Genomic DNA, 14,438 nt, shown 5'->3' on the forward strand with positions numbered 1-14,438 from the left:
CAGGTGACTTTCACCAAACATTGCAAGAAGAGTCAACACCAATTCTGCTCAAACTCTTCCAAACAATTGGAGAGGAGGGAGTATTCCCTAACTCAATGTATGCAGGCAACATCACTCTCACACCAGAGCCAGATACCACAAAAAGAAAATTACTGACCAATATCCATTATTAATATTGATGCAAACATTCTCAACAAAATACTAGCAAACTGAATCAAACAGCACAGTAAAATAATTACACCATGGTCAAGTGAATATCCCAGGCATGCAAGAGTGGTTCAAAATAAGAAAATCAATTAATGTAAAACATCACATTAAGAGAATGAAGGAACAACACCACATCCTCCTCTCAATTGATGCAAAAAAAGTGCATTTCTCAAAACCCAGTACCCCTTCTATTCCAAAAAGTAGGAATAGAAGGAAAATTCATCAACATGGTAAATGGCATATATGAAAAACTCACTGCTAACATCATACTTATTGGTGAAAGCCAGGAAGCTTTCTAAGATCAAGAACAAGACAAGGATGCCCACTGTCACCACTGTTATTCGCCAATGTACTGGAAGTTCTATCTAGAGCAATTAGGTAAGAGAAAGAAATAAAAGCATCCAAATTGGAAAGGAAGAAGTGAAACTTTTGCCATTTGCAGATGATATGATCTTATATACCCAAAATCCTGAAAAATCCACAACAGTGCTACTAGAACTAATAAATGAATTCAGCAAAGTAGCAGTTTATAGTATCAACATGCAAAAATCAGTAGTGTTTCTATACACTAGTAAGAATTACCTGAAGAGAAGATTTTATTTACATTAGCAACTACAAGAATCAAATATTTGAGGAATAAATCTAATCAAGGATGTAAAGGATTTGTTCACAAAACACTGTAAAACATTGCTGTAAGAAATCAAAGACTTACATAAATGGAAGGACATGCTGAGTTCATGTAATGGAAGACTAAATATTGTTAAGATGTCAACTCAACCAAAAGTGATGTACAGATTAGACACAATCCTAATCAAAATTCCAATAGCCTTCTTTGCAGAAATGGAAAAGTCAATCATCAAATTTGTATCTAAGGGTAAGGGACCCCAAATAGCCAAAACCATCATGCAAAAGAATAATAATGAGATTGGAAGTCTCACACTTCCTGTTTAAAACTTATTACAAAGCCACAATGACTGAAACAGCATGGCACTGGCACAAGAATAGACATATACAAATTGAGTGTTCAGACATCAACCTTCACATCTATGGCAAACTGATGTTTGACAAGGGTGCCAAGACCACTCTATTCAGAAAGAATAGTCTTTTCAACAATTGTTGCTAGGAATCTGGATGTCCATATGCAAAAGAATGAATGCTGACCTCCACTTCACACCATATGCAAACACCAACTGCAAATGTATCAATGACCTACATATAAGGACCAGAACTATACAACTCTTAGAAGAAAATAGGGAGGCATCCACAGGACTTTGTGTTAGGCAGGAGCTTCCCAGACTTTACACTAAAAGCAATAACAACAAAAAACAAAATAGATAACTTGGACTTCATCACAATTAAAAAAATTTGAGTCTCAAAAGATGTTATCATGAAAATAAAAGGACAACCTATACGATGGGAGAAGGTATTTGGATACCCCTGATCCAATAAGGGTTTAATATCCAGAATATATAAAGAAAACTTACAACTCAATAGCCAAAAGAGAAATAATCCATTTAAAAAATGGGCAAAGGACTTCAATAGCGATTTCTTCAAAGAAAATATACAAATGGCCTAAAAGCACAGAATAGGTGCTCAACATTATTAGCTATTAGGGAAGTGCAAATCAAAACCTCAATGAAATACCATTTCACACCCACTAGAATGGCTACTAATTAAAAAAAGAAATAGAAAACTACAAGTGTTGAAGAGGATTTGAAGAAATATGAGCCCTCATTCATTATTGATGGGAATGTAAAATGGTGCAGCCTCTTTGGAAGACAGTTTGGTGGTTCCTCAGAAAATTAAGTATAAAAATTACTATATGATCTTGCAATCTCACTTCAAGGTAAATACCCGAAAGAATTGAAAGCAGGGATTTGAATAGATATTTGTACATTCTTAGTGGCATTATTCACAATTGTCAAACAATGGAAGCAACCCAAGTGTCTATCAACTGAAGAATGTATAAGCAAAAAAGTGGTGTATACATAACAATGGACTTTTATTCAGCCATATAAAGGAATGAAGCTCTGATACATGAGGCAACATGAATGAGTCTTTAAGACATCATGGTGTATGGAATAAGCCAGACACAAAAGCACAACTGTTGTATGATCTTGCTGATATGAAATAATTAGAATAAGCAAATTCATAGAGTCTAGAACTAGAATGTAGGTTACCAGGGGCCAGGGTAGGGAATTGGGAGTTAATCTTTAAATTGTACAGTGTTTCTAATTTGGGTTGAGGGGAATTTTTGGTAATGGATGGTAGTGATGTTAGCATAATATTGTGTATGTAATTACATCACTGAATTATATAATTGAATGTGCTTAAAAGGGGGAAATTTTAGGTTATATATGTTGCTAGAATAAAACTTTTAAAAAGTACTGTAAAAAACAATCATTAAACCCTAATATCAAACATGGACTAGTTAATAGTACAATTATAAAAATGTTCTTTCATCAATTATAACAAATGTTTACACTAATGCAAGGTGTTAATAATTGGGTGGTATATGGGAACTCTATATTTTCTGCCTGATTTTTCTGTAAAACAACAACTTCACTAATAAAAAATAATACAAAAATTTAAAAATATAGATAACTATAATAAGAATGTTAAAAATGAAAAAAGAAAATTGAGTTGAGTTCCTGTGTGTAGGAATCCATTTCCCCTTTTGCAGATGTTATTATTCATTAAGGTGTGGCCAAATTGAATCAGGGTGGGTCATACATAATCCATATTCTGGAGACCTTACAAAGAAAGGAAATTCATACTTATGGAGTCAGAGAAAACCATCTATTTTGAGTCACCTGGCCAAAGTCTGCTGACCTTGAAGTTTCCTCACAGAACCTTACTGATGCTCTGTGGTATTGCCAGGGCCCAAACAAAGCAAATTGTCTTTTGAATTCCCAAAGTATGCCAGAGCATCATTCCTTGTGCCTGGAGACTTATAAAGGCTTTTATACAATTAGTTCTTTCAGAGTCTCTCCTCTGGTCTTTCTCTCCAATAAGGATTAACATTTTACTCTCATTCCCATCCCCTTCTATTCTACTTTTACTAGAATATGCAACTATTTGGGTCAGTGACTTACAAGTCTCAATTCATATATAGCCAAAAGTCACCTCTCCATTTTAATACCTCTCCCAAAACAAAAATTGTGGCAAGCAGACTAATGATTCCCCAGAGATGCTCATGTCCCAATCACTGGATCCAGTGAATGTGTTACATTATGCGGCAAAGGAGAATTAAGGTAGCAGATGGAATTATGTCTGCTGAACAGCTGACCTCAATGTAGGGAGATTATCCTTGTAGGCCCTTATAAGTACAAAAGGGAGGTAGATTAAGGAAGTCAGAAGGAGATGTGACTAGAGAAGAATGGTGGGAGAGAGATGCAATGTTGCTGGGTTTGAAAATGAAGGGAAGAGATCATATGCCAAGGAATGTGGGTATTCTAATTTGCTAATGCTGCTGGAATGCAAAACACCAGAGATGGATTGGCTTTTATAAAAGGGGGTTTATTTGGTTACACGGTTACAGTCTTAAGGCCATAAAGTGTCCAGGTAACACATCAGCAATTGGGTACCTTTGCTAGAGGATGGCTAATGGTGTCCAGAAAACCTCTGTTACTGAGAAGGCATGTGGCTGGCGTCTGCTCCAAAGTTCTGGTTTCAAAATGGCTTTCTCCTAGCTCAGCTTCTCCAGAGCAAGAGTCTGCTTTCAACAGTTGTCTTCAAACTGTCTCTCATCTGTGGCTCCTGTGCTTTCTTCAAAGTGTCCCTCTTGGCTGTAGCTCCTCTTCAAAATGTCATTCACAGCTGCACTGAGTTCCCTCTGCCAGTCAGCTCATTTATATGGCTTCACTGATCAAGGCCCAACCTGAATGGGTGGGGCCACACTCCATGGAAACATCTCTTCAGATTTATCACCTAGAGTTGGGTGGGGAGCATTTCCATGCAAATCTAATCAGCACCAAAACGTCTGCCCCACAAGACTTTATCAAAGAATATGGCTTTTTCGGGGGGACATAATACATTCAAACTGGCATAGTGGGTGACCTCTAGAAGCTGGAAAAGGCAAGGTAAGAGATTTACTCTGAAAGTTTCCAGAAATGAACAGAATGCTGCTAACACTTTGATTTAGGCAGTGAACCTTGTATGGGACTTTTAATCTATAGAACTGTAAAAGAAATACATTTTACTTGTTTTATCCCTAATTTTGTTATAATTTGTTGCAGTAGCAATAGAAAACTAATGCCATAATCAAACAAAGAGCCAAGAAAATCTGAGATAGTCCAACTTCAACAATACAAAAAGTCTCACTATGAATCTAAAACATGTGCATTTAAGTGAATGTTTACATCCCTGCTTAAATTATTCCTTCATATTTGCATAACTGAAGAGCCCACTGAAAAGGATGTCCTTGGGGAAAAATTTGGCTGTATCCAAGAAAAATTCAAATCTTTAACCTCAGGAACTAAACAACTGTTTGCAACTTTACTTCAGTTGATATTTCAACTACCTTAGTATCTGCTCATATCTGGGGCAACCCTGAATACAGAGAAAAATGGGATAAATATTGCAATATTTATATACAATTATATAACTTTTTCTTCTTTAGTGTGTGTCTTAGTTTGCCTGAGCTGCCATGATAAATCCCACACAAAGTTTTGCTTAAACACCAGAAATTTCTTATCTCACAGTTTTGGATGCTGAAAGTCCAACATCAATATATATAAAAGGAAGAGTGGTATAGTGGAAGGAATTCTGAATAAAGTGTCCTAGGACTTGGGCTCCAGTCTACTGCTCAACAGTGTTGTGACCCTGGAAAAGTGCATCCTACCCGAGTCTTAGAACTGAAGAGCCCACTGAAATGGGATAAATATCGCAATTCTCATCTTTGCAGACGGGGATTTTATTGCCTGGCCTGCCTAACAGATCTGTTGGGGGGATTATATGAAATAATGTATGGAAACACCCTTGGTAATATGCAAAGTTTTATTTCAAAGTAATTATTTGAGGCTATAGCTCCTCTGTCTTCATTTTTTACGGCTGCTGTAAAAAGGACCATAAACTGGGTGGTTTAAAACAACAGAAATTTATATTGTCTCATAATTCTGGAGGCAGAAAGTTCACAATCAAGATGTCGGAATGGCTATGCTTCCTCAGAAATCTGTAGTGAAGAATCTACTGTATGCCTCTTTCCTGGCTTCTGGCAGTGTCTTGCTAGCAATCCATGGCATTCGGGGCCTTTGCCATCACCCTCTGCCTGTCTCTCTGTGACCTAATAGCCTCATCTTATAAGGACACTCCTGTATGAACTGATTTTAACTTGCCTATTTAAAATGCCCCTATTTCCAAATAAGGGTACAGTCTGTGGTCCTGTGGATTAGGACTTCAGTATATCTTTTTTGGGGAACACAAATGAATCTGTAACACTCCCCTACTCCAGATTAGTTGAGCAAACCAAGGTATACCTTTGCAGACAGTGGGAAAGAGCACAGAGAACAAACCTTGAAATCTGTATACTGATCCAGTTAGGTTACCAGCTTCACAGCCTCCATGTCTCATTTCTCAGTGGTTAGTGAGAACATGTAGTGAAAAGAAAGGATAGGTGAAGAGCTTCTTTAAACCCCAACTGGGGTTTCATCCTAACTGAAGTGGATCTACAGAATGTCAATGGGATGAGACTACTATTCCTTCTTCATGTGTGGCTTAATCACTGTTAGAAATCAGCATTTATCCAACTACAGGTGCCTTAAATCCCAGAAAATAATTCAGCTTTACAAAATAATACTAAGTATAGCCTGAAAAATAAAGAACACTGACCCTGGGCCACTGAGTGGATTCAACTCTCAGCTCCACAAGTTACTAGGTACTTATGGTGGGTGAAGTTACTTAATTCCTCTAGGCCTCAGTTTATTCATCAGTAAAATGTGGATAACAAGGAAACAACTCATGGTGCTGTTGTGAGTATTGTAAAGTTAATATACATCTAACACTTTGAAGAGTGCCTGAGCTATATAAAGTACATAATAAATTTGAGCTTTTATAATTTTAGTTATCATTATTATTATTACAAAGGGAGGACTCCTGATGTAGTGGGGAGCACTTGAATGGAATTTTTGTCTGTATTAGTCCTGTGAAAGTAACAAAAACAAAAATCAAAATTAGTTAGACAAAATAAAGAAGGCATTTCTCAGCATATATAACTAAAAATCCATAAGTAAGTCTAACTTTGAACACTGCTAGATGCTGCATTTAGGGTTTCAAATGATGCTACCAGGTCTCTCTTTTTCTTCACATTACTCTCCTTTAATTTGGACTAAGTGTCAGGATGACTTGTTCCATGAAACATTTGGTAGCCTCTGATAGATCTATGCTTCTATCTCATCAACTAACACAGCCCTAGAGGAAAAAGAGATACCCCTTTCCTTTACAAATCAACCAGAGGCTACTGGGAATTTTGCATGGACTTTGGTGACCCTGTTAGAACCAATCATTAGGCCAGTAGAGTGGAATATTGGATTAGCCAAAACTGAGTCATGAACCACACCGTGGATCCTAGGAGTAGTTTCGACCACATCAAACAACATGTTCAAAGAGAAGGGGAATGGTGGTTCCCCCAAATAAAATTTGGGTATTATTTTTGGAAGAGGTAATAGATACTGGGCAGACAAAATTACAGCAGATGCTCACAATAGATCTCATCTCTGAAATGTACTAGTTATATGACCTTGGATAAGAGATTAAGTTTTCTGAGTTTTAGATTCATCAGCTATATGATGGGGGGTTAATACCTGCTCTGCCTAACTCCTGTTAGTAAGAGGGTTAGATGGGAGAATGCTTGTGGGAACCGTTTGTCAGCAGCCCTCTAAGAGAAAGAGGAAGCAATATTGTCTTTGGCTTGACTTTTCTTAGGTTTAAAACATCTCTCATCTACACTAGTTCCTGTTCATTTAAATTACTGTGCTTTTAAGAATCTTCTTGAATCTACTTGGGAAAATACTAAGCCAAATAAAAAGCAGCCTGGACTTCTATAGATTCTATCAATCACATCAACCCAACTCAGCACACCATCATTTATCATTACTTTGTTGATTGCATGTCTGCCAGTCTTCAATCCATTTCATGGGAACCCTACCAAACACTAATTTATCCTAATTAGTGAGACTCTGCATCCTTGTGACAGAGCCACAGACATTTTGCTCAAGTACATTTCCCCCTCTCCCCTTCATGGTGTAGCAACTGCATTCCTTCTTTTTATCTATTCTGCTGGTTGCATTTAAAATGGCTTTAAAGTTTACATGTCACAATATACTTTGCTACTCACAGTACTCTTTCAGGTAAAAGTCACCTACACATATATTTTCCATTAAAAAGTATTCTATTATTTTGTTAGAACTGGAAAATATATCAGCACATGTAGGTCTCCGGACTGTCATCTTTGACTATTAAAAGGTGTATTATAAGACAAGCACCAGCAGCCTCTTTGGAACATTGTATCTTATTATTGTTGTAACCATAATTTGCTGATGAATAGTGTTTTTCATGAAAATTGATTTTCATGCATTAGTAATTGAACCCTCTTCTAGCAACCCTAATCAGGTAGGTATTATATCCCCTATTCAACAGAAAAGGAAAATGAGGTATTGAGAACAAAAGTGTTTAGCCCAGTGTTACACAGTTTGTAAGTGGTGGTGGCAGGACTCATGCAGAAATCTTCTAGTGGCAGCGATGGTGTCCTTTCACTGTAGCCCCTTGCCTCCCCGATGATAATATACAAAGCAGCTACCTATGACTGGCATTTTTACTCTTAGTAGATTGTTTCGCTCAGTAACTTGAACTATACTGAGGTTTCAGTGTCAAAAAGAGGACTTTCACCATGTTCTGGGAATTACAAATTAAGTACTGTCAGCCCAGACAGGATAGTCTAAACACTAGAAGTGTTACTTTTCTCAAACAATTTGCTGGTTGCCAACTCTGAAGATGGGCAGTTTTTAATCATTTCTGTAATGTTCCCTGAAATATGTTGAGCAATTTTATTGAAGTATAATTGGCATACACTAAATTGCATTATTTAAAATGCATAATTTTGGCAATTCTTGGCACAGACTCTCTTGAAACCATCACCAAAATCAAGAAGATGAAAATACCCTCTATTTCCAAAGTTTCCTCCTCTCCTTGACAATCCTTTCCACATTCCCCTCATAGACCACTCCCCACCCATCACCAGAAAATCACTGATCTATTTTATGCCATTATAGATTATTTTTCCTTATTTAGGATTTTATATAAAAAAATCATGCAATACATTGTCCCTTCTATACCTCTGGCTTATTTCACTCAGTATACTAATTTTGATATATCTATGTTGCTGCTTGTATTAAAACTTCATTTCTTTTATAGATGAGTCATCTTCGATGTACTGATATATCACATTTTGGATGTCCATTCATCTGCTGATGGACATTTTGTTTGTTTCCGGGTTTTGGCTATTACAAATAAAGCCACTATGAACATTTGTATACAAGTCTCTGTGTGGATTACATTTCCATTTCTCTTGAGTAGGTATAGAATGGCTGGGTCTTAGGGTATGTTGTATATATTTAATTTTTCAAGAAACTACCTAACAGTTTTCCAAAAAGATTGTATCATTTTACATACCCATCAGCAATGTATGAGAGTACCAGTTACTCTACATCCTTACCAATACTTGATAGTTCAGCCTTTTTCATTTTAAGTTGATCTAATAGGCGTGTCATGGTGTCTTAGTATGGTTTTAATTTGCATTTCCCTAGAGACTAATGATGCTGAGCATCTTTTCATGTGCTTATTGACATCTGTCTATCATCTTTAGTGATAAAGATGATAGTGATTAAATGTTTTGCTTATTTTAAATTTAATTGTTTTCTTATTATTGACTTTGGAGACTTTATATATTCTCACCACAAGTTTGTTTTCAGAACGTGATTTGCAAATGCAGTCTCCTAGACTTTGACATGTATTTTCATTCTTTTAACAGTGTCTTTAGAAGAGATCTTAATTTTATTAAGTCCAATTTATTAATGTTTTCTTTTAGGGATCATGCTTTTGGAGTTATACCTAAGATATTGTTGTTTAATCCAAGGTCACATTATTTTCTCTTGTTTTCATCTAGAAGTTTTATAATTTTAGCTTGCACATTTAGGTCTATCATCCACTTTGAGATAATTTTGTATACAGCTCACATTTTTGGATTGGATATCTAGTTTTTCAAGCATCGTTTATTCAAAAGACTCCCTCTTCTACACTAAATTGCCTCAGCACACTTTCAAAAATGAATTGTCCATACATGTATAGGTCTACTTCTGGATCCTTTCTATTTCTTTCAATGATTTCTTTCTTATCTTTATGCCAATACCATGTCTTGATCACTGTAGCTTTGTAATAAGTCTTGAAGTCAGGAAATGTTTGTCTTCTGAGTTTGTTTGTTCTTTTTCAAACATATTTTGGCTATTTAAGGTCTTTTGCATTTCCTTACAATTTTGAGACACTATTAGTCAATTCTACCAAAAACCCTGATAGGATTTTGATCGGGATTGTGTTGAAACTTTAGATAAATCTGGAGAGAATTGATGTCTTTACAATATTGAGTCTTCTGTTCCAAAAACTCAGCATGTCTCTCCATTTATTTAGTGTTTTAATTTCTCTTAGAAATACTTTGTAGTTTTGATATATAGGTCTTTCACAATTTTTATAACTTATATATTAAATATCTTGGTGCTACTGATGTCTAATATTCCATTTTAGCCAGAGAACATATTTTATATTGCTTGAATCCTTTTTAAATGATTGATTCTTGTTTTATTGCCTGCAATATGGTCATTTTGGCAAATTTTCCAGTTGCAATTGAAAAAGAGTGTGCATTCTGTCATTGTTGGCTGGAGTGTTCTACAAATGTCAACTGGGCCAGATTTGTTGTTTATATTTCCTATTTCATTCCTGAATTTTATCTACTTCTATCTCTTATTGAGAGGAGTGTTAAAATTTCAAATTATAATTGTGGAGTTGTCTATTTCTCTTTGCAGTTATCATTATGAAATAGTTCTCTTTATCCATGATAATATTCTTTGCTCTGAAATCTACTCTTATCTGACACTAACATAGCCACTCCAAATATTTTTTATTCCTATTATTATGGTATATCTTTTTGCATCCTTTTGCTTTTAACTTTAATTTCCTCACCCATTATTTCTATTTACTCCTTCTTATACCATTAACTTTTATAAGTGTTGAATATTCTCAATCTAATATTCTTATCCCTTATCTATTTATTCATTTTCCTTATTTAGCCTTTTACACTATGACCTGGGAGAATTATTCTTTATTTCCTTGTAACTCTCTAATTGTTTGCTCACTGTGTCTAGACTAATTATATCTGCCTATTTAATTAAGTGTTTTGATAATTATATCTTCCTCCTCTATTTGATTCCTCTTTCATAAATGTTCATTCTTATTTTCTGTCCTGGATGAGTTCACCCCTGTACATCTCTTAAGATATTAATTTTATTTTTTAAAGTTCTTTTCAGATAATTTTAGTATTTCTATTCCCTTTTTACATTTTGTTTTTGAGTTTTTCATCACTGATCTGTGATGTTGAACTTTCTCAGATGTTTTTTGGATTCTTAGTTACTTGTTCTCTTTCTTTTTTTAATGGAAGAGATCCCCTGTTTCTTTAGTGCACGATCAGCTCTAGATCTGTGGAGGTAACTTCTGTTTAGAGCGGTACTTCTAATTTGCTTCCTTCTTTTAGGACTAAATCTCCATTTCTTGTCCAGACAGAATTATTTTCTGCAAGAAAAAAAATATGTGAAATACTCCTGCATTCCAAAGCAATGAAGTAGGGCTGTAAAAACATGTCCAAAAATTAGTTTCATTATGCTTAGCTCCTCATGTACCTTTTTGGGACAATAGCATTGAAGTTGCCAAGGTTATGCTTGCTTGGAAACTAGAAAGATTGTTTCTTCACACTCTAGTGCAAATAAGTTGAAAAAGTACATGGAACTTAAACTCCATGGAAGAAATATTGGTAGTGCCTTTCACCCACCTTAAAAAGTGGGAGAGCTTTATCTACATCTGCTGGAGTTCAGACAGAGCAGAAAACTTATGTCTGACTTATACCCTTAAATGACAGCCTAGTTCTGAGAAGTGACTGTTTTGTCAATGACATGGACTTTTAGAGTTACGTGAGCTAAACTACATATGAGCGTTTTCTGTGAACTAGATAAGGGCCACATGGAAGAAAGAGCTGGTCTATCCCTGTTTATAGGGGTAGCCAGAGAGTGCATCACCACTGCCAGGAGCTGTAGCAAATACGTTAGCAACAGGAATTGGTTTGGGAGGAATGTCTTCAGAAAACCCACAAAGAGCCTTAGCAGAGAAAAAGTCAGCTTTGAACACCTGACACATCCAGAGAAACCAAATTATCCCAATGCTGTCATATCCTGACCTTTTCTCCTCCTGGGTCAGACCCTAGAGGAGACCAAAATCCCAGCAAGTGAGGTGGAAATGAGGAATTTGAAGGCAGGAGAGAGGAAAAGAAGCTAGCCATACAACACTGTACCTCTTCAGAATGCCAACATTAAGCAAGTCTGGGCTTGGGGAATAAAGAAGTTTTACCTTTGAGGTTTGAGTTTTGATTACTACCTGAAACTGGGCATTTTACTTATCAAAACAGATTTTTTTGTTTGACTAAATATGACTTGAAGAACTTTTATTACCTTGGAGTGATAAAAAAAAGTGTTGTGGACATATACTTTCAATTTTCTTGGCTTAATACCTAGGATTGGAATAGTGACATCACATGGTATATTCATGTTTAATACTCTAAGAAACTGCTCATCTGTTTTCTGAAACGGTTACATTCCCACCAGCAGTGTATGAGAGTTTCCATTGTTCCAAAATCTCTCCAACACTCATCAATGTGAGTTTAATAAAAGCTATTTTAAAATATGTTCAGTGGTTTCTCTTTGTGGTTTAATTTGCATTTCTCTAATAACTATGATGTTAACTATCTTTTCATGCAATAATTTGCCACCTTTATATTTTCTTTGGTGAAGTATCTATTCAAATATTTTGCCAATTTTTAATTTGATTGTTTACTTATTTTTGGGCTTTGGAAATTAAAAAAAAATACATTCTGTGCATAAGTCCTTTATCAGATATATTATTGGCAAATATTTTCTCTCAGTCTGTGGCTTGTCTGTACATCCTTTTAACAGTAGCTTTTGAAGAGATGGAGTTTTAAATTCATTCTTTTATGGATTGTGCTTTTTTTTGTTTTTAACATCGGAAGTCTTTGACTAACCCAAGTTTACAAAAGATGTGTGCATGCAAAAACTTGTGCATAAATATTCATGGTAAGTTTATTTTTATTAGTGAAAAACTGGGAACCACCCAAAGGTCCATCAACAAGTGAATAGAATAAAAAGTTGTGGTATATCCATATAATGGAATATTGCTTACTAATAGAATGAACTGTTGATGCATTCTAAATATGGATGTCTCAAAATAATTATACTGAATTAAAGGCACCAGATGAAAATATTACATGCTGCATGAATCCATTTATATAGTATTCTAGAAAATGCAACCTAATGTTTGGTGACAGAAAGCAGATCAATGGTTGCTTGGTATAGAGGTGGGGAATAGACAGGAGTCAGGAAAAATTAAAAAGGGACACTAGGAAACTTTTGGGAGTGATGGACATTCACTATCTTGATTATGATCCTGGGTTTGAAGGTGCAAACATATGCCAAAACTTACCAAACTGTACATTTGAAATATATGCAGTTTAATATATGTCAATTATTCCTCCATTAAGCTGTTAAATATGGAATTTGACTAAAATTTCTTCCAGGTTCAGAGGAAGAACCTTCTAAGTTTGAGTGGGTAGTTAGAGGTAAATAATAATTATTTTCTGAGTGCATTACAAATATCTTGCTCATTCACTGTATTGGTTACATAAATTTAAAACTGGAAATCTACAAAAGTCTCAGCAGAAAAGTAAAACAAAAAAAAACCCAATTATTTTATGGTTTCACACAATCTTCTGGCTTCAGAAGAAGGAAAAATCTTTCACCTCTGATGGTTCTGCAAAAAGCTATCCAGTGATTTGTACTGCAGAGTAGTTCATTGATTAGATAGCACTGATTCAAGTCAAATTAAAGCATAATTGCAAATTGTATAGCTATGATGACAACAAATGGTTTGTGATACTATGTGGCAAATTGGTCACAAACCTAAAACAATTATGCAGAGTTTTGAAATGATATGGAAATAGAGCTGAGAGATCTAATGTAGAGAAGAAATTGGATAAATTTGCAAAGAGCCTTTTGAGTGGTAATTCAAAATCACTGTACCTCCTGTATTACTATACAATTTGACAGCATAAATGATATTATAGATCAAAGAGGTTTTTAATTTAAATTAACTATCCTGGTGAAAGCCGGACAAAACTCACTAATGGCGATTGAGGTTACTAATATCAACAAGTAAACATATTCCAGGGTACTAGTAATGATCCTTGTTATTTTCACATTAAATTAGAATCAGCCTAATGTTTGATTGGCAGGAAACTAAAACTACATGCTCAGAATGATTCATAATATAATAAACAAAATGTTTATAAAGAATTCCTCTAAGTGGTAGAGAAATTGAGATTTTTAAATCACATCTGTGCAACAAAAATAAGAGGAATATGGTATCAGTACCAGCAGACAAATGGCTAAACCTTCCTCTTCTGAGCTGACTTATGAACTTGTGGCTTTGGATGAATGCAAGCATGGTGGAAAGCATCCCGCCTGTATTTCATTGAAGTTTAGAGACTTCAATGGATAATCAAGCTTAGGCATGTCAAGGGAGTTAGCTGTATATAATTGACAACATACAACTTAATTTAATAGAAATCACCAGGATATCACCTATAACAATTTGCTCCAGGTAAATGGGCTTCCTAGCCAGTGGTCTGTCCTGCAAGTGTTCAGGAGCTGAAGCCTTTAGATTCTCATGAACCATGTTTAGAAATTCCCTTACCTACACCTTTTTTCTTTCTCACTCAACATCACTCCTAAATTGTGTGGGTGGTAAAGGTCAAAGAGTTTGCCATGGATTGGAGCAGAGCTAAAAAAAATGTTATTTCTGGAATGGACTCAAATCAGATAGAAATGCAAATCTACATATTGCTTCAT

This window comes from Choloepus didactylus, chromosome 3, assembly GCF_015220235.1.
Source record: "Choloepus didactylus isolate mChoDid1 chromosome 3, mChoDid1.pri, whole genome shotgun sequence".
NCBI lineage: Eukaryota > Metazoa > Chordata > Mammalia > Pilosa > Megalonychidae > Choloepus > Choloepus didactylus.